Raw genomic sequence first — 23,637 nt, 5'->3', positions numbered from 1 at the left:
CTTCATACTATGTTGTGTCCCCCCGAGAGTAAAACACTGCAGGATGCATGGCCCAGGTCTTCCTGTGGTATGCCTGGTGTCCAATCTGAGCCACTCACGAGCATAGAGTTCAGCTGCTCTGTGAATGTCCTGTTGGCGAAACTCTTAACAGGAAGTTGGCCCCAGTTAACTGTAAACTGAGCATTTTTAGTCTCATAAATCCAGAATCCCTAGATGAATTAAGCAGAGGAAACCTGTTGATCCAAAGCTCACAGAATCCTTGGGAAGCCAGAAGGTTCTGGAGAGGGGAAACCAGCCTAGAGGCTATGCTTGGTTGATGGGCCAGCCCAAATAGAAGCAGGGTGATAGCCTGGATCCCCAGGGCCTTCAAGCTTCCAAGAGAGGTCACAGAGAATTTCTATTGACCGCCATAGTTTGCTCTTCCTTGCTAGCAGGCTGGCCATCCCTCCAAGCCTTCTGTGCTGGGGGAAGAAGAGAGTTACTTGGATTTCGAAATTTGTATCAGGATACACTGTCAGATGCCTATCCCACTCCGCCCAGTCCCAGAGGTTGGTCAGTGTGGTGGTTTGTATATGCTTGGCCCAGGAAGTGGCACTATTAGGAAGTACGGCCCTCTTGGAGTAGGCGTGGCCTTATTTCCTTAAGGAAATGTGTCACTGTGGGGTCGACTTTGAGACCCTCCTCCTAAGCCACTTGGGAGCCAGTCTTCTGTCTGCCTTTAGATCAAGATGTAGAACTTTTGGTTCCTCCAGCCCCATGTCTGCCTGGGTGCTGTATGCTTCCTGCCTTGGTGACAATGGATTGAACCTCTGAATTGTAAGCCAGCCCTTATTAAATGTTGTCCTTTATAAGAGTTGCCTTAGTCATGGGGTCTCTTCAGAGCAATGGAAACCCTAACTAAGACAGTCAGAAGCCCCTGAAAGGGGGCAGACAACCAGATATCCTCTTTTCCTCAGTTGCTGTCATGTAAGGCTCCAGGGGCAATGGCTATGAAGATGTGGTCTTCTTTCTCCTTCCTCACTGTGCTAATCCCTCCAAGAGAGTAACTTCAGAATCTCCCATCTATCTGATTTACCTCAGTTACTGTGGCAGAGGTGAGGCACTTTGCTGTGTTTGCAGTGAAGCTAGAACGTGATCACCAGATGGTAAATTCTCCTCTGTTTTACCTGCATAGTGAAGGGTGAAGGAACGAACACTATTGATCAGGCCACATGACCGACAGGCCGTGTTCTTTCAGTGTTGCTGATGTCCAAAGACCACACCAGTAGGAGGTGCCAGCTCCCTGAATACTGGTAGTTGTCTCACTGGCCTCTGTAGAAGATGTCCTTAGCCCTGTGGGGCTAGGAAACAGTGTCTTGAGCATTGTAAATATGCCTTGTTGTAGATTTTCTTCATATATTATCCAATGGGAGAAATGGTATTCCAATTCCAAGATGTGGGTTTTGGCGGGGAATCTTAGATGCAAAGATTCTACGTGGGCACACCTGGTAGGCAGAGGCACTGCTCTTCGAGATTGAGACCAATCAAGGTTACATGAAACCCTGTCTCAAAAACCAAACCAATCCAAACCAAAACATAATTATAAATTATCCTTAACTGTACACAGATTTTAAGGGGTTGTCACCATCCCTCCAGATAAAGGTGATTTCAGAGCTCTGTCTAGGGCTGTGAGGTGGCTCAGTGGACAAGCCTGAAGATCTGAGTTCTATCCATGGGAACCACATAAAAGGTAGGAGAGAATCTTCTGACTGCCATGTGTGCACGGTGGCCTGTGCACACCTACACCCCACCTACCTCCCCCCCTCCCCCTTTGTCTAACTTGGTGACTGTCCTCCTAGGCACTTTGTGCACCTAACTATTGATCCATGACCAAAACGAACTACAAAACGTAGTGCTAAGTAATGTAGTTGTTCTCCATATTAGAAATTAACTCACATCAACACTGTTGGCCTTAGACCATGTTTCTACAGTCTTGGCTCTGGGTTGCTTAAGGCCTTGCTGGGGCAGTGGACTGACTGGTGAGAGCCCAGGAAGCTCGGCTGAGCATGGATTGAGTGGGCTCTATGTGTAGCACTTCCTTCCTTTTTCTTTCTTGTTTTTGTTTGTTTGTTTGTTTGTTCGAGACAGGGTCTTTCTATGTAGCCCTGGCTGTGCTGGAACTTGAGATATAGGTCAGGTTGGCCTTGAACTCACAGAGCTCCTCCTGCCTCTGCCTCTCTAGTGCTGGGATTAAAGGTGTACACCACCATGCCCAGCAATTTCAAATTTCTTTGATAATGTAAACAGATATAGTAATGAAAATTTAGACTTAGCGGTGCATAGTTTGACAGTATAGAACCATTGTTTTCTTTACGGTGGTTTTTTCCTTCTGCTCTATGTCCAGATTCCCCCCCGCCATGCCCCTTTGTCTATTGCTGATCTTCTTCGTTGTCTGAAAAATAAATGTTCTCACTTAAAAAACAAACAAACACATCCCCAGACTTTTGGCTTTCAGAAGTTGGGTATAAAGCAAGTGCTGGGGGTGGAGCCCAAGACTTTGAGCACACAAGGCTGGTGTTAGCTACCGAGTCACAACCTACTCTGCGTCTCTGCTTTTAAGAGTAGGGTGTGCTATTTCCTTACCTTCTGTCTGCCCCAGGCTGTTGGAGAAGATGAACCACCAATTCTATGTTAAGCACAGAGTAAGGGACATGGTGAGCCTCTACTCACTCACACAGCACGGGACCGGGAGGAGCCCTGGCTTTTAATGTCCCATTGGCCCATGTCTGTCCCAGATCTTTCTGTGACATGTGTCTGTGCTTCACTCCAATCCTGTGACACAGTTTGTTAATAAGGAAACTAAAGCTCAGAAGGTTGAGTAACTCGGTCTAGGCTGATGATAGACTCTACCGCCTCATACAGTCGAGGCAAACTATACTCCTGACCTGAGTGTCTTAAGACAACATGCTACTAAAATAAAAAGAGAGCAAGGAAATAGGTGGACCACGCCATGCCCAAGAGGCGGTATCCGCCTTCAGTCTCCAGACACAGGCTTGGGAGTTCCCATTGTTACCCCCTACGTAGAGGCTTTGGAGTTCATCTCAATACAGTGCACGGATTTGGCCATCTCAGCTGAACTTGGTGAAGTCTGATGGCCCTGGGGCTAAGGATATGAAAGGTCAATGGCCCAACGTAAGGATTGCAGCTAAACAAGCAGCTGGGTGGGGATTCCCACACCAAAGCTGTGTCCATCACAAGACTCCAGTGAATCACACTGGACCACAAAATGGCAAATTGCAGTTCCCTGCATAGGCAAGTTGAGCATTGTCTACTGCATGACCCCTGGGTTGTCTCCTCATTCTCCGAGTGTATAGTAAGGTTACAATTTGCAGGGTTCGCAAACGCACAGTTTCTACAAAGCACACCTTAGAACCCACTATCCGGGGTTATAACAGACTGAAAGCATGCTCGACTACTGCTGCCCAGCCTGGAGAAGAGCCTCATTGCAGACGTGATCCTCTATTGCTGCCCAGCTCAGGGAGGGCTTCATACAGGGTGTGGCGATGTTCTCCCTGCCCGGTTACTTCTACTTCTCCCGTAGCAACTACCAGAGAACTTGTCCTCCTTTAGGTCCTCGAGGGCCTTGGCTCCTGTGGATTTCCTGATGAGCAGTGGGTACAAGGTACTGTTCCTCTCTCACACAGCAATGTCTCCTGGTTGAGACGGTTAATTGTGATAACTTGGGGAGATTTAGAACCCCTGGGAGGTTTGTAAAGCACACCTTCCAACATGCTGAGTGCATTTCCAGAAGATTAAATCGTAAGGGTCTGACCTAATAAGTGGGTTCATCCATTAATGGGTTCAATATTATTTGATGAGCTATCGTGAGGTGGAAGGTGGGTCCTGGTTGGCGGAAATAGGTCATAAGGGTCACCGGGGGCTGTACACTTGAGGGTTGTATTTCACTCTGGTCCTTCTCTCTTGGGCCTCCATTGTCCTTCCTGTGTGCTATGGTGTGAATTCTGCTGCCTTGCCTTCCCTCCATTATAGGCAGAAACCTCTGAAACCAAAATGAATGCAAGCCTTCCTCTCCATATGTTGTTTCTGTTTATAACAATAAAGAGAAGCTTTGCGACCCAGGGGAAGGGATTTCGGAGGCTGAAATAACAGAATTTTTGCAAAGCAGCAGTTGGACCCTGTGCCAGCCGAGTGGGGGTGTTCTGTCTGCCTGTCTGTGGTGCAGTAGGCTGTTGGCATCTTTGCACCATGGCTTTGGAAGACTGCTCACTTGTTCTCCAGTGGCGTTCCTAGTGACAGGCAAGCTCCTGGAAAGCCCGTGAAGTCTCACATCACCCCCTCAGGTACCCTGAGGCGGTTCTATCCAAGGGGTATTTCATACTCTAGTGACTTCTTAACCTATTGGCACCCCCACACCCCCTATTTGGAGAAGACATTGACTGTAAAGACATTTTCCATCTCTGTATCTCCATTTTCAGGTACCTCTTTATAGCAACTCCCATAGCAACCATATAATTTGGGGATATCTTATGAACCGCCCCCCCCCCCAGATTTCCGACTGGGGCCCGAGGATCAAAAACCTCTTCAGGAATTACCTTTCCACCATAATCCACAGCCTGGAGCTCGGCCATTAGCAACCGGGCACCCCCATGAACGCATTGTTAGTGTTGATTGCTTACTGGTCTTAGCTGTGCCTTGACTGCACAATTCCCTGGGAAGGGCTGACCTGGCACTTCTTGGCAAATTGGAGTGCCAGTGAACCCCAGGCACAAAGCTGGGTAAAGCCAGGGTAGGATTACACAATTTTCTCAGACGCAGCATCCAGGCAGAGGAGGTCTGTCCAACATGGAGCATAAATCTTGAGCTATTCTTGGCCTGCAAAGACAAGATTATAATGATCCGACTCCTCTGGGCTTTGGAAATCTAGCAGAGTTTTGAAATGTCCATCAAGAATACAGACTCATACTTCCCTTCCAAGGCCCTCCCTCTCTTTTATATCATTAATGTTTGAGCAGATTCATCCTGCAGCCTTCTTCTCTGCTGAAGGGAGAGTTTGGAAGGACACCTTTCTCCCTTTTCTCTCTGCAGAGGGCTCTCTCCTCACTTATGAGAACCAATCCTTGGTTTCAGAGGTCGACAGAAGAATGTCAGTTTTCTTAAAAACTCAGGCAGTAGGTACCTCAGTGTTTTTAGTTGGTTGGGGCCAGGAAAAACTGTCAAACTGCTTCTGTTTTACTCACCAGAGAACCACTGGTCGGACTTCCGAAGCTCTAGTCCCTTGGAGGTGGAAAGACAGGCAGCCTATAGCCCTATACTGTAGCCATTGTGCAGATAGTTTAATTCTTGGCAACACTAGCCCAGGAAGAAACCAATGAATCAATAAGTATTTATCGAGCGTGTAGTCTGCAACTGTCAAAAAAAGAAGCCATTAATGCAATATGGATTTTAAGAAACTTGGCTCTTGTCAGTGAGCCAAGGCCTGGGAAAATTCTCGAAGGTGCCGTTGGGTCTACTCTCGGCCTGCCAGCAATCCCAAGAGGCCTTCCCTTCCCATCATGCCTCCTTGTCTTTTTTCTTTCTTTCTTTTCTTTGTCCCATTTTTGAGCAGGGCCCCACTGTAGCCTAGTCTGGGGTCTGACCGAGTGTTCCTGCCTCTGTCTCTTGAATGCTGTTGTCTGATTTCTAAGTCCTGCTTAGCCCCCTCACTCAGAACAACTCTGATTTTTTTTTCTTCTGTTGGTGTTGGTGTGCTGCTGTGGAGCAGTGTTTAGAGAAAAGGCTCATAGCCTCATTTCTGTCAATGACTATTAACCTAGAATTTCTGCACTCTGGGGACTCTCTGAATAACTCTCAGTAAAGTTCCCTTGAAATTAAAGTGAAACGTCCTCATGCACATTCTCCCCGGGTGAGAGACGAGATCCACGGCTTTCATCAAAGAAATCTACCACAAACAAACAAAACAAAACAAAACAAAACAAAACTTGAAGGCTTCCCACTCAGAAAAGAAAGGAAAAAGATGTCAAAGGAAAATATTACCTGTGGGCCACTGATGCAAAGACCTCCATCCTGGGTGCTTGACCTTGAGATTTCTAGTGCTATGGAGCATGTAGGCAGAAGCCTCCTCGTGCCCTTTGGCTCTGAATGTGTGCAGACTGCAGTCTCCAAGCCCATCCTCCCCTGGGTGATGAATCGGATGTGACAGAGGTAGATGGTCCAGGAGCCGCTTGGCAAGGGCAGACTCTGAGTGTGGCCCTGTTCTCCCGAGTTAACGCAGTCTGGTATTTCTGCTGATGCCAGGAGAGAGGAGGGCAGGAAACAGCCAGGCTGCAGGGCACACACTGAGCCTGGTCCTCACTGCCAGGTACTCCACAGGAATGTCATGATCGGGAGGGAAGCAGTGGCTTATCCTGAGTTGGCAGAGGCCTTCTTCCTGACTTGGAGTCCTCCAAGTAATTGCCAACACGGCTGAAGAGACAAATAGATCCCCAGTGTCCCCCATGGTTTCCTCCACACATAAAGTGTCCTCCCTTTTGAACGGACACTCTCTGCCTCGGTTCTCTGAGATGTTAGCCACAGGAAGATGGTGGCTGCTGTGCCTCACATTTTATGTGGGCACGCTCGAACGAGGAGTTCGTGGGCTTTGAAGACTTTATTCGCCATTTTTATTTTTTAAGGTGAATGAGCCCAGTAATGGCTGGGATTCCCAAGTGCTTCTTGTCGGTTTGACTTTGGTAGTTAAACACTTCAGTTTCCCACATCAGTGAGTCCTGTTCATTTATTTAGTTAGTCATCCATTCGTCCACTGATCCGTATGTACAGTCTGCCGAGCTTCTCTCAGTCCGTCCATCCATTCAGATATCCGTGTTCCTCTGTTATCTGCCCATCTCAGATATCCGTCTTGACTACTAGCTGGGAGTGTGGTGATGAATGTGACTCTGGGTCCAGAGCCGTGTCTCTCAGCCTGGATGGACAAGTGAGCTATCCAGGAATTTTGTTACAAAGTGTGAGTTCTGTTCCTGCCTCTGTCTCTAACTTCTAAGTCCTGCTTACCCCTCTCACTAGAAGCAACTGTCTATTTACTTTTTTATGTTGGTGTTAGTGTGCAGTAGAGCTGTGTGGAGAACAGGCTCATAGCCTCGTTCCTGTGTGAGGAACAGGCCCAGGCCTTCTTCATTTTTATCACTTAAAACTTAACTTTATATGTGTGCATAGATGTGGTGGCGAGAGGCCTAACCTACTTCATCTTGGGACCAGCCTCTATTTTAAAAGAAACAGGACCTATAGCTGAACCCAGGCTGCTGAACCCGAGTACCAGGAAAGACCCCATGGCTTGTCCTTGACCTACACCCCAGAGTTACTCCCTAAATACTTCCTAGCAACAGTCAATCAAAGATCAGCCCAATCATTTCAGATGTGTTTTCAGAAAGATCGTTCGTGGGTTTGCTCCAGAGCACCCGCCTGTCGGCTTACAACAGTTACCTGAGGAGATGCTTGCCAGGTTGAAACCCCCTTGCTCGCCCACCATTTCCTATAAAGCCTTGTCCCACCGAGGGCTCAGGGCTTTGCCCTCCTGCCCTGGTGTGTCAGAGATGGTGGTGTTGCCCAAGCTTGAGCTGGAATAGAGACCCTAGGGTTATTGAACGGAAGTTGGCTCCTTGGCGGCCTTTTGAGGTTCACGAACGCTTCCTGCCGGTACAGTGGTCAGGTGGCAGCATGTGGGAGCTGGTTCTCTCCTACCGTGTGCCTCCTAGGGAATCAGACTCAGGTGGTTGGGTCTGGTGGCAAGTGCCTTTCCACACTGAGCGGTGCCACCTGTACCCACTCTGCATCCTCAAAGTCCACAGAGATGACAGTGGCAGAGGTATCTAGTTCAATTAGACCGCTTGGAGGAGGAGGGGGCTGGGTAGAGCCCGTCAGATTTCTCCACCTCAGCCTTGCTGAGTGAACCCACTGATGCTATACAGCGTCCGAGTGAAGCTGCTTTCAAAATGCAGGCGGCTCTTCTCAAACAGGATCTTTGCCTTTGAAAACTGTCCTCTGTCAGGCCCCATCAGTTAGGTGACATGGGTGTGTGTGGGGGGGATTTACTTGGAATTTTCTGGCTCTTTTCTCACTCAATAGCTACCCTAGTGGGATTGGGACTAAAGTGGAGCTTGATAAATGCCAGAAGATCCTAGATGCCTAACTGGAGCAGGTGGCCACACAGTGACTCTCATTTTCACCCTCCGGTTTCATACCAGCTTTTATATGAAAGATGTTTTTCTTGTGAGAGGGCTTGGAACCTACCACACCACCCATCGAAGGGGCAGAAACCCTCAACCTGGAGGTGTGGCTTGGCTGTGGAACGAGTCAGTGAGACAGGAAGCCATGGTAATTCTAAGTGTGTGATCCAAGAGTAAATACTCCATTAGCTGATAAGGAAAAGCACTTCTGGCTTTTCTTAGGAAATGGCTGTAGTTCATACCGAACTATGTCGATCGGAGTAGCCCTTCATTAGCTAATAAATTACTGAAGTGAGGCGGGGCCCCATCGTGTTTACGCCCATCTTTCCACAGAGACGGTATTTGGTGGTAAGGGTAGAGCGGGAGGGGATCGAATTTTGAGGAGAGAGGCTATTAAAATTAAAACAGGTTCGAGTTTTCAAAAGTAGCTCATCGATAAAGCCGACAGCCAATCAATACTAGCATTTTAAATTGAAAAATTACCCAGAGGAGGAAAGCCTTGGATGTCCAGGCCCTGAAACACCTCAAGCATCGTCCCTCAACCTTGTCAGGGCACTTTTGAGTCTGCAGTCTCGCCTCGACGTTTTGCCTTTGCAGTGCAGAGATTTCCAGAGTTCATTTGGCGTGTACAGAAAAGACACTGTAAGTAAAAATGCCAGAACTTTTTTTTAGAGCAAATCATTTATTTTTTTTTCCCAGCAAACCCCGACTCTCTTTGGCATGTCAGTATCAGGAGCAAAGCCAAAAGGGAGCACTGTTTTGTTCTCGTAAATTGACAGTAGTCATGTTCCTGAAAAGTTGAGCGCCAAAGGAATTTTTGGAAATCGAGTCTCATTCTTAAATGTACCGGGGAAGTCCCTCAGTTGTAAAAGCTGGCTGCCTTTCGCCTGACTAAATTCTTTCCCTCTCTTACGCTGTTTGCATTTGAAGCTACTCTGGATTTTCTTATGTTGCATGTGCTAAAAAAAATAAGGACCATCGATGGACCAACAGTGCAGCCACAAGTCCACATCACCACTGGCTGGGAGGACACTTCTGAGAATCAAGCCAGATGTAAGGAAGTATTGCAGCGTCTGTCTTCAGGGAAGCCCTTCAGAGACTGGGGAGAGACATCTGTATTCTTGGGTGAAATAGTTCAAGGCTGTGCTGCCCAGTTGATCCCAGCCTCAACCACCACAGCTGTCTCATTCCAGATAAGGCATCAGTTCCCATGAGCCCAGGCCCGCCACATTTCCTTTAGCAGAGGCTAGACCTAAAACAAGATTTAGAGGGCAACAGAAGCTGCTGGACACGTGGGGGCCACTCTAGGACACACTGTTGGCACAGAGCTCCTCCCCAGGTCAACCTGTGGTTCCCCCGGCACCCCGTCTTTCCATTCTGTTCTTACCTCCACATTGTGCTGGACTTAATCACACTGTGAGCTCGTGGCTATCGAGAGCTCATGCAGGGCACAGCACCCTCACTCTGCAGGGAAAGGAGTTGGAGAGACCAGGACCTCAGGGAGGCTATCTGGTCCAGTTTCTTAAAAAGCTGTATTTATTTTGGGGTGATGTGCACACCCCCAGGCCTTTTGTGAAAGTGAGAGGACAACCATCAAGAGTCAGTTCTTTCCTTCTACCGTAGGGACCCCATGTTGTCCTCCTTGGTGGTAGGTAACTTTACCCTCTGAGCCACCCTGCAGGCTTTTTGTCTAGGTTTCATGTCCAGCTCTGACTCTGTCTTCTCCTCTAGGCAGACGGATGGGCAGTCACTCTCTTTCTGACTCAGGGTCTGCCTTGTGGTTCCCGATGTGTGACAACCTTTTCCTCCATGTACTTACGCTCCCAACTCTGCCTGACTCTATCTTCCCAGTTAGGCATCTGGGCTTGTGTGAGGCAGCTTTCCATTGTATGACAAAATACTGAGAGAACTCATAAGGAGGAAGTAGATATTTAATTATTATGTCATAGTATAATTAATATTATATCATATAATATATTCTGATTATACATTAATTATATAAGCATAATAATTATATAATATATAAATATACAATACTAGCTTTATAATATATTATATTTTATAAGGCATAATACATCATATGGTATGTTTATTACAATATATAATTGTAATTGATTTTATAAAATTATATATTATAATATAAATATAATATTGTGATATGTTATATATAACATATATATGTATATATGTTACATGCATATTTATACCCATGGTTGCCTAGTTCTGCTACCTTTGGGCCTGAAGGGTCCAGTACATCATGGTGGTGGTAGGTGTCAGTGGACGGTACTCACCTCCCGATAGTCAAAAGCTAGAGAGAATGGGAAGGGGCTGGAAGTCCAGCATCCCCTCCAATAGCCCCCACTCACAAGTGACCTAAGTTTTCATCACTAGGCTTCACCTCATAAGGTTACACGACCTCTCAATAGTACATGGGCTGGCGGTTAATCCTTCAGCACGGTCGTTGGAAGGAGGAGTCAATGAAGATATAGAACAGAGTAGGTCTCAAAACCAACTGGTTGTTCTACCTTAATATGTCCCAACTCATAGGTCTTCTCGGCAGTGAACGGGAAGGGTGATAAGCCAGCTCCTTCCATGCTGAAAAGGAAGCGTTACAGAGAGCACCTGCTTGTGTTGTTTGCAGCTCCTGGAGCTGAGGAGGGCTCTGTAAGGTCGTGGAGCGGCTGAGCCATGGGGACATTTGTAGTTTCGGGGGCTTTCCGTGACTCTGTGTGGGTAGCCATCTGCAGAGGGAGCAGAGCAGGCAGACCATGTTTCCCAGCACTGTTTGAGCCTGGAACTGTGCAATCTTTTGTGCTGATTTCAGCTTAAGAGAACCCTGTACCTAGATCTGAAGATTTAGAGGTTGGCCACAGGGTGCTATGTGGCCAGCACTCCCTGTTCTGCAACTCCTTCTTCTCTGCCTTCCTCAGGGGCCTGGTGGAATTGGGTTTTGAGTAGGCTATCTCAGAGTGAAGTTCTAAACTCTGGCTGGGACTGTCAGCCCCAGAACAGGATCACGGAAGCAAATTCTGTAGGACTTTGGGATCCAGCCATGGGCAACTGACCTCCCGCCCCCAAACTATAGCCTGATGTAAAATGGGGAGATAATTCCTGGCTTTTGTCTAGAAGGTACAGATGCAAGTTACCTAAGATGACCCCAAGGGGCAGTCCGTTCAGATGTCATCAGGTTCGTGTGATCTAGTCATACTTTCAAAAAGAATGAGATGACTTTGTTTACCCCAAAGGAGTATGTTCAAGACAACTTCCAGGGTCCTGAATGGTTTTATGAGATGTTGATCACACTGGCCAGCCTTAGGGTAGGGGACAGAGTGTCCCTGACTAGATAGTGGCCGAGTGCTAGCTGCTGGAGAAGAGGGGCTGGGCCTTGCCCCAGAATGAATGTTGTAGAGTTAAGATGTGAATCCTTCATGCATAGTACTTACCTTGGGAGATATTTGTAGTTTTAGCCAAGATCATCTCAAGATTATACCTCATTTGTAAGAAGTTGCTGTGAGGTAGAAACTTGATGTTTGTGTAGAGAGAAGCCTTGGATACTTTAAGAGAATGCTTGTCTTAGGTATTCATTGCAAAATAGTGTATATTGAGGTTCTGTCTCTTAAAGGAAATAATAAATCAGATAACTATGGAGAGTATATGCACACAGATTATATGTACAGAGGCATGCTTTCTTTCTATTGCTGTTATAAAATACCATGACCAAAAGCAACTTGGGAAGGAAGGGGTTTCTTTCAGCTTATAGTTACAGTCACCATAAAAGGAAGTCAGGGCAAAAACCTGGTTGGAACCTGGAAGGAAGAACTAAAGCAGAGGACATGGAGGGGTGCTGCTTACTGACTTGCTTTGCCTGGCTTACTCTGTTTGCTTTCTTATCCAACCTAGGACTACCCGCCCAGGGGTGGCACTGCCCAAAGTGAGCTGTGCCCTCCCACACCAATCATGAACCAAGAAAAGGCCCTGCAGATTTCCCTCCAGGCATTTTCCCAAGTGAGGTTCTTCCCATACAACTGTAGCTTGTGTTAAGCTGACAAAACAAAATGAAACTGACCAACACACCAGGTATGCAGTGCTGGCCTGTAATCCCAGTACCTGAGAGGTAGAGGCAGGAGGATTGCAAGTTCAAGATCATCGTGGATGACATAGTAATAAACTATCTCAAACTAAACTAAGCTAACATGCATCGTTGGTAGCCTGGGGAAATTGTGCTAGGAGGTAGGGTGGTTTAAGAAGGTTTCCTCTGCCATATTTCTGTTTTGCACAGGCGCTGCGTTCTCTGCATCTCCTTGTCTTATCCTCACTGACCTGTCATGGGATTGATGTGGGGAGCTCAGAAGTTCTTAGTTCAGTCCTGACTTGTAACCATCCATGACTTCCCTTCACTAGAGACACTGAGGAGGATAGTATTCTTTTCGTCTGTTTTGTCACTAGCTCTGTCCAGTGAGCTGCGTGGAGTGATATGATATTGGGACGGGAGCCATTCCATTCCTTCAGGCAAACAGAAATGACAGTGTCCGAGGGAGATAGATCTTGGGAAGCCTGCTGGCTCACATGGATTGTGATGTATACAGGAAACAGCTTGTTGTTTTGGTATGTGTGTGGTGTGTGTGTGTGTGTGTGTGTGTGTGTGTGTGTGTGTGTGTGTGTGGAGGGGGAGGGGTCATAGGTCATTAATCTAGATTCATTTAATTACCTGCCATATTTTCTCTTCTGCTTTTGAGTTTGTGGTTCAGTCCTACAGTCATCTCAATCTCAGCCTCTTCCATCTACAGTGGGAAAAAAATCTCATGATTTAGCCTTTTGCAACCTCAGGTGGTTGCGTGTGAAAACCAGAGGGAGATAGATTATGAAGCCGCAGTGTGGCCGCTGAGGGCAGGCGAGAACCCTGAGGTGGCAGCATGGCCTTGGATGAAGATATCGGGAGGGTGTGTGGCTTAACCGTTTGCAGGGTGGGTGGGGGCTTGCCTAGCGTGCCTGCCACCTCTTCGCCAATTGCGATAGGACCCCTGGTTAGGCAAGGATGGGCTCTTGGGATCAACTCACTGCAGGCTGGGCAGGAACTGACTGGGTTTTGCAGACTGGCCGTTGTCCACACTGACACAAAAACTTGCAGGGTAAGCAGTAATTAAGAAATGCTTGGTAGAGCACTTACCTAGGAATGGTAGAGCACTTACCTAGGAAGCGCAAGGCCCTGGGTTCAGTCCCCAGCTCCGAAAAAAAGAACCAAAAAAAAAAAAAAAAAAAAAGAAATGCTTTGCCCTTGGCCTCTGTTCCTGGGATGAACGCCAGAGCTGCCTGCCTGCAGGAGTGGCTCGGATAAGGACAGGTGACAGGCACCTGCACATGTTTGCACTTGTTCCTGGTCCTGCCGTCTAGCACACTTTTCTGAGGGTAGCATTGTTGGAAAGGGCCTCTTAGGACATAGTGAGGAATCTACCCACTGAATCAGTGTGCCAGTGGAAAGGCCAGCATGGCCCTTGGAAGAGCACAGGCTCAGAGGCAGGATGCTCAGACTTAGCAAACCTGGCCATGCCTCAGCCCTCTTCCGAGCCTGTTTCATCCTCTGTGAAAAGGTCTGTGAGTGGGGTCTTGTTTGTCCAACCATAGACGCTGTGTTGTCCATCCCTACACTCATGAGGTTCCCAGTTATCATGAGTCCTTTTAGTCCCAAGCCTTCCGGTTTGCAGAGAAAACACCCAGAAATTAAATTAAAGAGAAGCGAGAGAGCACAGAATAAAACTAGACTTCGGGTGACCCTGCTACACAAACACGTTGCACATCTCTATGCAATCTATGTGCCGACACGTACATTTTGCATATGGAAGCTTAAAATTGTTTTGGTGTTTAAGAAAGCAGTGGGAGGGAAGAGAGGACCAGATGGAAAGGAGCAGAAAGACACAATCTTCTTCCTGTCACTGGTGGCCAGACAGGCTTGCTGGAAGGCATAATTTATGCACGTCTATTCAGATGAGCTTGTATCCTGGAGTTCACCATTTCTCCTGTCCCATGCATTGCTTCACTGGTCAGAGTTCTCTAACCCCAGATCTCTTTCCCTGAGAAACAGGCCACAGGGAGGACCAGTGAAATCAGAAGGGAGAGGAACCAAAAGCAGGAGCCCCCGGGCATCTGATTCAGAAATGCAGATCTTTGGTTACCCCATCACGATGCAAAGCAAGCACCTTTTCCAAATTAGAGACAAACACCACCAGTGAGATGGATAAAAGTGCCCACCTGCCCTCCGCGACTCCGGGCAAGCACAGGTGCAGGCACTGGCCCTCGACATGCAGCCGATGAAGGAGGATCACTCGGAAAGTGTGGTCTTCCGGTTCCTTTAGCACCGCAGGCTTACGTCTTTGGACCAAGAGATTTCATCTCCTATAGTGTAAAGCAGAACTGATCTTTTAATGAAGAACCTTACATTTATTCATGGCTCGCACTTTTCGATCCTGCTAAAACCAGTCTTTTCTCTGGTTGATGGTTCTTTTGTCTCCTTTGGAGGTCTCTTTGCACATAGAGTTTGGAAATCTAGGCGTATGAGGCTCTGTGGTGTGTCTGAGGTCTTAACAGGGTGAAACACAGACTCAAGCCAGGGCCCTCACTCCTTGCTCACTTCTGAGCTCCGATGACATATGTCATTGCCACCTTACAGTTTCCTTAGGGAAGAGATTTTGTGATGGCGGGATGGCCCAGAGCAAGGACAAAAATATACAAATTCAAAACTCTTGTGAAGACACTTCGATGCTCCTTCCTTTGATGTTCATGTTCGAGTCCAAGTGTGCGCCACCATTTTTCTTAAGAAATTCCAATTTTGCTTCCACCTGATTTGATCTGAGAATCATTTCCACGGCACGTTGGCACCTGGATCTAAGGGTGGTTCCTGTGTGTGTGTGTGTGTGTGTGTGTGTGTGTGTGTGTGAGAGGGAGAGAGAGAGAGAGAGAGAGAGAGAGAGAGAGAGAGAGAGAGAGAGAGAGAGACTTCCCCATCACTACAGCTGGCAACGTGGGGTCCCGTCTCCCACTGTCTCCATTCCCGATGGTCTATCTCCAACCAGATCATTAGCAGTTTGCTGGTTTTAGGTCAGCCTGGTACAAGCTAGAGAGTCGTTTGCAAGGAGGGAGTCTCAATTGAGAAGATGCCTCTGTGAGAGCCACCTGGAGGCAAACCTGTAGGACATTTTCTTAATGAGTGATTGATGGGAGGAGGGACCAGCCCATTGTGAGGGACCACCACCCTGGGCTGGTGGTTCTGGGTTCTAGAAGGAAAACTGAGCAAACCATGGGGAACAAGCCAACAAGTAGCACTCGTCCATGCCTCTGCATCAGCTCCCACCTCCGGTTTCAAGCCCTGCTTGAGTTCCTTCCTTCAATGATGACCAGGTCATGAAAGCCAAAAGACCCCTTTGTCCCCAGCTTGCTTTGGTCACAGTGTTTCATGGCAGCAATAGTAACCCTAACTAGGACACAGAACAAGGCCATGGTTTATCTGTGGGCATCCTTGATGGACACTAAGGCTGAAGAGGAACATGGAAACCATAAATATGTAGAATTATGCATTCCTAAGAAAATCCAGGGCACGGTCCTCGGGCTCCTTCGTGTTTCTTTGCTATAAATGTGGAGAGATTTATGGAACCCTCTCCTGACCTATGTGTGCTTCCCAGCCCACACTGTCTCTTAGGCCTCATATGATTATAAATTGCTATAAATTTATTCTAAAATTACATCTTTCAAAAACCCCAGAGAGATCTGCTCACCCTGATGTCCTGGCATTTGCCGAACAAGCTGATGTCTGCCCGTGCCTTTCATGGTGGTTTTCTGGATCCCCCCATCCCTGGTGCATGACTTTCTCATAAAGTGCTCAGGCCTCCAGCATGTGAGGGAATCCACTGATTAGGCCAGAAGTTCTGTGCGCCCCATCTACCGTGTGCTTGCTCTCATGCTGGATGCAGAGCTGGGGGCTTCACTCAAACGGGCTTAAGTTCCAGGGGAGCTCAAACATTCTACACAAATGATGGAGCCCATGGCTCATCTGAGACAACTGTCTCTCTCCTACTCCATGCCTTTCTTCCACAACCAAGATCCTTCATGATACTGCTGCCAGCCCATTAAGCTCCTCAGGTAGTGACCACAATCAGATGTTCACATGTGCTCTTCTCTGGCGCCCATTGGCAGGAGCTTACGTGACCATTTTGCCAGCCATCTTGCTTGGAAAGGGGAGAGACATGGCTGCTTGAGCAAGAAATGGAAGGCAGATCTCCGAAGCCACAGGTTGAACAAAAAGTGACTGTGTCCCATCTTTCCTCCCTGGTGCCCCTTGATCGCCAGAGCCCTTCCTCCACTGGGTGCCCTCCTCTGGCCTCCAAATGGTTTGGTTTGAGGTCAGTACAATGCTTTCTGCTTCCTAGCCTTCGTGTTCATAGCAATGCCTGTCAGAGCATTGCTTCCCAGCGGTGAAAGAAGGCTGTGCTGGTCCTCCTGTCCCATCCAGGTCTAGTCGCTCCTGTCTTAAGAACCCCAGTATGACACATCTGGACAGGCTGGGGCTATCCTAGGCCTGACTGCTTTCAGCATGGGGCCTCTGTGCCTGCAGAGGTTTCCTGTCAAAACCCTTCCCAGTTCAGCCCTTTCTACACGCAATCATATGCAGCAGAAAGGGCACCCCGCTTTTTGCAGCTTGACTGAGGGATAGGGCACAGGTCTAGAGAATGCTGCCTGATGGATTTGAACACCTGCCCACCTCCCTGGAGTTCTTACAGCAGGTACAGTGACTAATTGTCCACGAACAACCAAAGTTTCCTTGGATCCCTTTGTACCTGCCACCTGGTGTGGCACGGGTGACAAAGACAGTGGCCCACACTCTCCCCTCACTTCCACCCAGGCACACAACACAGAGTTGCTTGCTCTGGGGACTGTATAGCTCTTTAGAACACATTCATATTACATAACTAAGACTTCTTACCCACAGGACAACAATGCCCCCTTTTTTCTTTCTCCAGCCTTAACATGAATGATTACATAAAGTGTACCACTGCTGTGGTTTAAATGTGGCCTGAATGTGTTCCCCACGTTGGGACACACTGGAGTGCTGGAGGCTTGGGCCTAATAAAGTAGAATGCTGTAGAGTGGTAGTGGGGCCTTTAAGAGGTGGAGCCTGGTTACTGCAAGGTAATGAGGCAGCTGAGGGCACTGCCCTCACAAGGGCTCAGTGCAGGTCTCTAGGAGGTAGTGAGTCCTAAAGAGAGCAGATTGTGATAAAAAGGAGGAAGCCTGGTCCCCAAGTTCTCTGGCTTCCTGTGTCACCACGGGTCTCTTTCACACATGCCCTCACTCTTGGGATGCCATCTGCCATAAGGTCCACTTCGGCTTCACAGTCTCGAAAGCTTGAGCCGAAAACCTCTTTCCTTTATAAATTGTTAACCTCGGGATCGGGCCAAGGAAATATCCAGATAAGCAGAATCGTACAATCTCTGTCCTTCTGTGACCTCTTCCCGGAGTGAGGTGTCTTAACAGGCTCATCCACGTGATCACAAAAATAGGATTTCAATCTCTCGTGGTTTTAAAAATATGCTCGGTTATTTGTGTGTTTAAGATGGGGTCTCATTCTGTAGGCTGGCTTAGAACTCTATATAGCCCAGACTGGCTTTGAAGTCAAAGATACCATCCTGCCTCAGTCCTCCCCAATACCCAGTGTTGGGATTGTAGGCACGGGTCACCCTGCAGGGTTGAAAATGGAAAATTAATGTCATCATACATGTGACTGCAGCACTTGGATGTTGGCCGTCCAGGCCACAGGGTAAGATTTAAGGCCTCAGATTTTGGTCAATGGTGTTTAGCACGTGGTAACAGAAAGTAAGTAGACCTTGAGAATGAAGGCCAGCAATGGAATTAGTGCGGTTATTGGAAAAAGAAAGGATGCTAGAACTCTCTGAGCTAAGTGAGGATGTGGTAGGAAGGCCAGTAAGGGAGATAGCCTTCCCCAAGAAACCAGTTTTCTGGTACCTCCGATCTTTGACTGTTCCAGAATTGTGAGAATCGAATGTCTCTTGTTTACCACCCAGCATGGTTTCTTTGGTAAGGCAGACTGAGCTAAGACGGGCAGAAATGTGAAAAGGCTCTAGGTTCAGTTGTCAGAACAAGAAGGGAAAGGAGAGGAGAGGAGAGGAGAGGAGAGGAGAGGGGAGGGGAGGGGAGGGGAGGGGAGGGGAGGGGAGGGGAGGGGAGGGGAGGAGAAGAAGAAAACTGTGTTTTGAGGTTGTCGGTAAAGGGAACCCCATACAAACACTGCATCACTTTCCTCACTAAGTCGACTCAGGTGGCATCAGACCAAGGGATGAGCTGTCCTGCCCACCTTCACCACAGAGCCAGCTCTGGCCTTGAGAATAGGATCCCCTGAGTGAATGAATGTGTGACGGTGGAAATTCGTTGCTGTGTAGCTCCTCGCAGCCTTGTCTTATCCACAGCTCTGTAAGGAAGGGGTAAGAGGGTACCCCGCTCCCCACTCCCAGGCATCAGGCAACCATAAGGGGGTGGGCACTGATTCCGCTGTCTCTAGTGGGATTTTACCCTGTAAACTCATCTCATCGCCTGTGATGTCTCTTCACGCCTGCTCACTCCCAGGCTACGTTCTGTGCCCATCCCTGTGCCTCTCCCCTCCCATCCTCCCTGCTCTCAGCCCGTCTGACTGCCACCAATTGGAGGAAGAGCCCCAAGCAACTGGCCCTTGTCTAGGAGCTGGTGCTGTTCTTTCCCCACTCCAGCACCATTGCAGGCAAAGCCGGGATGCAGCTGCTGGACCCTGGAGATGGTTCTGCTGAGCCTGACCCTGAGCTGTGAACCGCAAGCGGCATGCGTGGCTCCTGTTCTTTGATACATTGTACCTGCTCGGATAGACAGAGTACATTGAGTGGACCTTAAGGACCTCACTCTTTTGTTTATGTTACAAATGACTTCCCTGCTCAGAAAGAGCAAGAAGTGAGGAATTTTCTTTCTTTTAAAAACATTTTGTTTATTAACAAATCCCTGAACTTTCAGCAGGACTGTTTGGTTGGGGAAAGGATTTGTAGCGTGGAAGGAGGCCATTGTGACAAATCCCATGTGTCCTCTTGGATGCAGGGAGATTTTCTAGTCAATCTGGAGCTACAAGAACGGAAGTATTTTTCTGGGGCCTGTGCCATTCTGTAACCCCTGACAGAGCTGAGGGAGAGCACAGTCCTTGCTTGAGCAGCCGGGCTGGCCTGCTATGGAGAGCCTGAAGATCAGCAGATCTGATGTGAGCGGCTTCCAGCTCCTCCCTATTCTCTCCTTTCCCACAGTGGGACCTGCAGAGGGTCCTGGCAGCCTCTGGGAGCCCCTTCTTAGATACAGACTCCGCCCACCATTCCGCCCACCGCTCCGCCCACCACACATTCCCTGCCTCATTGGTAGCCTTCCTTTGGATTTCTTTTCTCAACTATTTAAAAATATTGTAAGCTATATACTACAGTTTGGATACAAAAAAAGTGTTGCAAAGGCCTAGGTGTTGAAGGCGTGGCTCCCATGGTGGATTCTGTTGAGATACGGTAGACCCTCCGTGATGATGGGGCCTAGTCGGAGTATGTTAGGTAGCAGGGGACATCGCACATGCAGCCCTTTCTTCTTCCTCTTCTATTTTGCTTTCTGTGTGGCCACCACATGGTGACATAGGGCCACCGTCCTACTAGGGATCAAAGACTTAAGTGTAGCTCAGCGCACTGTTCACCAAATTCCTCTACCCCAAGCAGCACCTCCCATTCCCTTCCCCAGGAACACCTCGCTCCTAGTCCAGGGTTCCGGCTCAGGCTGACCATCCTGCTCTAGGGCACTGCGGACTGAGAGGCTCTGTGGAATGCACTGTCCTAAGTCCTGAGATCACTGAGCCACTAGACCATGCACTTAACCTCCAAAGATAGGCAGACACAAATAATTCCTCTTTGGGGTTGAATTTTACAACAACAACAACAGCAGCAGCAGCAGCAGCAGCAGCAGCAGCAGCAGCAGCATCTCTCTAGGATGTATCGGTCATCTCATTGGACATAGAGGGACAGCATACATAGTCCACCAGATGGGCTATGCAAATAACCCACTCTTCCAGGTCCTTCCTAGTCACTTCTATGTGACTCATGACTGTCACTCATTCCAGGACCCTGTGGCTTCAGTTTTGTTGTTGACTGTAGTAAAAGAAAACAGGCCGTTCTTTGTGTGGCTTGTTCAAAACAGGGGTGTCTGCTTTGGGGCCTGATGGTTGTAGGCTGTGGGTCTCTGTGTTTGAATCTTTTCTGCCAGGATCCCCTGAACAGGAGTACCTCTCCAGCCTTGGCTTGAATAGCAGTTCAATAGAATATCACCCATAACTTCTGTTAATGGATGCAGAAGGACTTACAGTAGCTATAGGGGAGGGGAGCTCAGATCTTCCATTGCCCTCTAAGCACAGTTCTTGGGGCTATTCTAACTGGATCTCCAAGCACTTTTGCAATGCCAGCAACTCACATGCTAAGCCATTGGGAATCCTTAACCAACAGAGCTTCAGAGAGCCTCTCCATTGGCAGTGCCCCAGAGCAGGATGGTCAACCTGAGCCAGAACCCTGGGCTGGAGAGAGGTGTTCCTGGGGAAGGGAATGGGAGGTGCTCTCTCCATTGGCAGTGCTCTAGATGATCAGTCTGAGCCGGAACCCTGGGCTAGGAGAGAAATGTTCCTGGGGAAGGTAATGGGAGGTGCTGCTTGCATCCAGGCATTCGGTGAACAGTGCGCTGAGCTGCACTTAAAAGTCTTTGATCTCCAGTAGGATAGCAGCCCTATGTCACCATCCTTGGGCAACGAGGGTACTGAGCTCCAGAGACGGGACAAATACTCCTTATTTCTATCCACCTTACTTCTATAATAAGACTGGGACAGATTTTTAACCTTCCTTTGACCTCTCCGATGCCCTCAGGGCATTGCCCAACCCTCCACCCCTGTGACTACTAGAGTCAGCCTGGAGCCCTCGCCTGCTGAAGCTGTAGTCTACCTAAGTCATACACCCATGGTTTCTGCAGCACTGCCCTGATCCTACCGTGACATGTTTGCCATCTTGTCAGCAGTGGGTCTTGAGAATCTTAAGAGCCAATAAATCAGGAGACTTGGAGTTCAACTTCAGCCTCTACTTCACCCCTTCTGGTTGGACTCCCAAGCGTGCTGGTCTTACACTGACTGCTCCTGAGGTCTCCTCTTCCTCTGCCCCACTGTTATGGCTCCCGTGCACACATATTTGGGCATCTCTGGTATAGGTAAGATTGGATGAAGCAGCCCCTGCCCATGCTCTGCAGACTCTCGCTCCTTGCAAATCCTGTCTGGGCTATGACTGCTTCCTGTCTGACCATCTTCCTCTTTACCTCTCTTTCTCCATTACCAGTCTAACCTACAGTTTGACCTTGTCCCTCCAGCCTTCCTGGTAGAGAACAGCTGCTCGGCATCTGCTGTAGCTTTGGATAGGAATTCTGGCTAGATTGTCCTTCTATTAGCAACCGAAAAGTCAAAGCAGCACCCCTTCCTTACATTAGGGACCCCCAACTAGTGACACCACCCACGAACACCTCCTGCAAACCACAGGGTCCTGGAATATATGGAGACAACCATGGATCTCATAGAAGTGACTAGGAAAGACCTGGAAGAGTGAGTTATTTGCATAGCCCATCTGGGGTACTATGTTTGCTGTCCCTTTATGTCCTGCGAGATGACTTATACATCCTAGAGAGAAGGGATTGGCTCTGTTGTCGGTCCACTAGCCTGCCTGGGAGTACACTCTCAGATGGGGCTGCCTTTCTAACATGCCCCACCACCATCTGGCCTTCCAGTGCAGCTTCTGGTGGGGCAGTGAGACAGGCTATTTGGTCTATTTTTGTCCCTTATTTGATACCTCAACTTGCATTGTGGCCAGATTTTGGCAGGGGTTTGCAAACTCGTCTGGGGATGGGTTAAAAAGTAGACATGGGTAGGTGGGTCTCAGTGTATGGAGTTATGACAAACTACATTTCCAGATAACGGCCACGCTTTTATAAATGGGAGACACAGTTCCCAGACTTAGGAAAAACACAAGCGAGTATTCACAGAGATACTCATAGCAGACCATTTTTCTTGGCTTGTCTGACACTGTATCCTGTATTTCACAAGTACCTTTGTTTAAGAAATTCATCCAGATGGGATAAGCAAGAAAAGATTATTTTTATCCAGGTACAGGGGACAGAAAACTGAGTCTTGGTGCCCAAAGTCTGCCCCACTAACTTGGCTTTCTTGACTTCTGGGTCTGGTTTAGCCTGGCAGCAGGGGATAGGCTCTGCCTTGTTGACATGGGGCAGGGAGTATATATGCTTCAGCGAGCTGGCTGCTAATATTTCTGGCATATCTCCCTGCTGGCTAGGTGGTGAGTTCTTGTTAAATATCTATTGATTATGAACCTACAGGAAAGGACTGGTCAATGTATGTGGTCAGCGAACCTTGCGGGTCCAGCCAAGTTGACTCTGGGTACTGTTTTAGTCACCTTTGCATCACAATGATGAAATACCCAGCAGACATAACTTGGTGGGGGCAGGAAGATTTAGTTGAGCTCATAATTTCGGAGGTCCCAAATCCTTGCGACAGGGAACCTCCAGATGACTGCCCTAGAAGCAGAGACAAGGTGGGAGCCCGGAGGGCTTACAACTCTCTATGGCCTGCCTCCAGTGACTTACTTCCGCCAGCCAGGATCTCCCTCCAATTTCCCTTACCCTCCCCCAAACAGTCTGGAATAAACATTCGGAAGCATAAGCTCATAAGGAACACTGCAGATTTGAGCCATGATAAAGACATTTCTCTTTTTGCATCCCTGTCTTGGAAGATGTAAGCTTGGTTTTAAAAATGGTTTGGATGGTTATTTTTCAAGCTCACACACAGTAACACATGTTTCTCTTTTATTCATTCCCTGAGTCTTACTAAATGCACAGAAACACGAACTTCGTCTCAGTCAAGACAGAATAGGTCTGCTACCTCACAAAGCCTCTCACATGCCTCCCGTTCCCATCCACTGGCCCCTAGGTCTGTCCTCCTCACCCAGAATCTTGTCTCCTTCAGCCTGCTCTACCCACAAGCCCTGCAATCTGCAACCCCTATATCTTTGTGTGTCCAGAGCTGAGTAGTGGCTGAGTAGTGACTTCCTTCTGGGTGGATTACAATAGGTGGATTATTCCCTACTAAGGTCATTGGGTTGATTTTCTAGGACAGCCACACAGGTTTTCACCTCAGGCAGATACTCTAGAATGAGATCCCTGGCCATCCTTTGCATAGTTAGAACTCTGGGATGGCCTTGGGTCAGGAGCAAGCCTGCCCTTGTTCAGGTGTGTGCACCCTTCTCATAACTGGCCTCTGGTTCTTCTGTTG

General features: G+C 48.3%; 2 protein-coding genes and 1 long non-coding RNA gene across 7 annotated transcripts in view; 1 reads left to right on the top strand and 2 right to left on the bottom strand.

Moving 5' to 3' along the window:
- The window catches only part of Erich1 (glutamate-rich 1), a gene marked incomplete at its 5' end in the record, with an annotated part of 52,793,804 nt that overhangs the window by 6,564,712 nt on the left and 46,205,455 nt on the right, over positions 1–23,637 (bottom strand).
- Positions 1–23,637, top strand: part of Ank1 (ankyrin 1) — a 179,656-nt gene that overhangs the window by 28,437 nt on the left and 127,582 nt on the right.
- LOC148000618 (uncharacterized) lies at positions 4,455–6,263 on the bottom strand. Its single transcript, XR_015640056.1, has 3 exons — positions 6,034–6,263; positions 5,238–5,406; positions 4,455–4,872 (listed from the first exon to the last, which is right to left on the bottom strand). It is a non-coding gene; the product is annotated as an uncharacterized LOC148000618 (long non-coding RNA).

Source organism: Rattus norvegicus, chromosome 16 (genome assembly GCF_021556685.1).
Source record: "Rattus norvegicus strain SHRSP/BbbUtx chromosome 16, alternate assembly SHRSP_T2T, whole genome shotgun sequence".
In the NCBI taxonomy this organism is placed as follows: Eukaryota; Metazoa; Chordata; class Mammalia; order Rodentia; family Muridae; genus Rattus; species Rattus norvegicus.
Note: the sequence above shows the minus strand (reverse complement) of the source record. Positions and strands in the feature narration are given on the sequence as shown.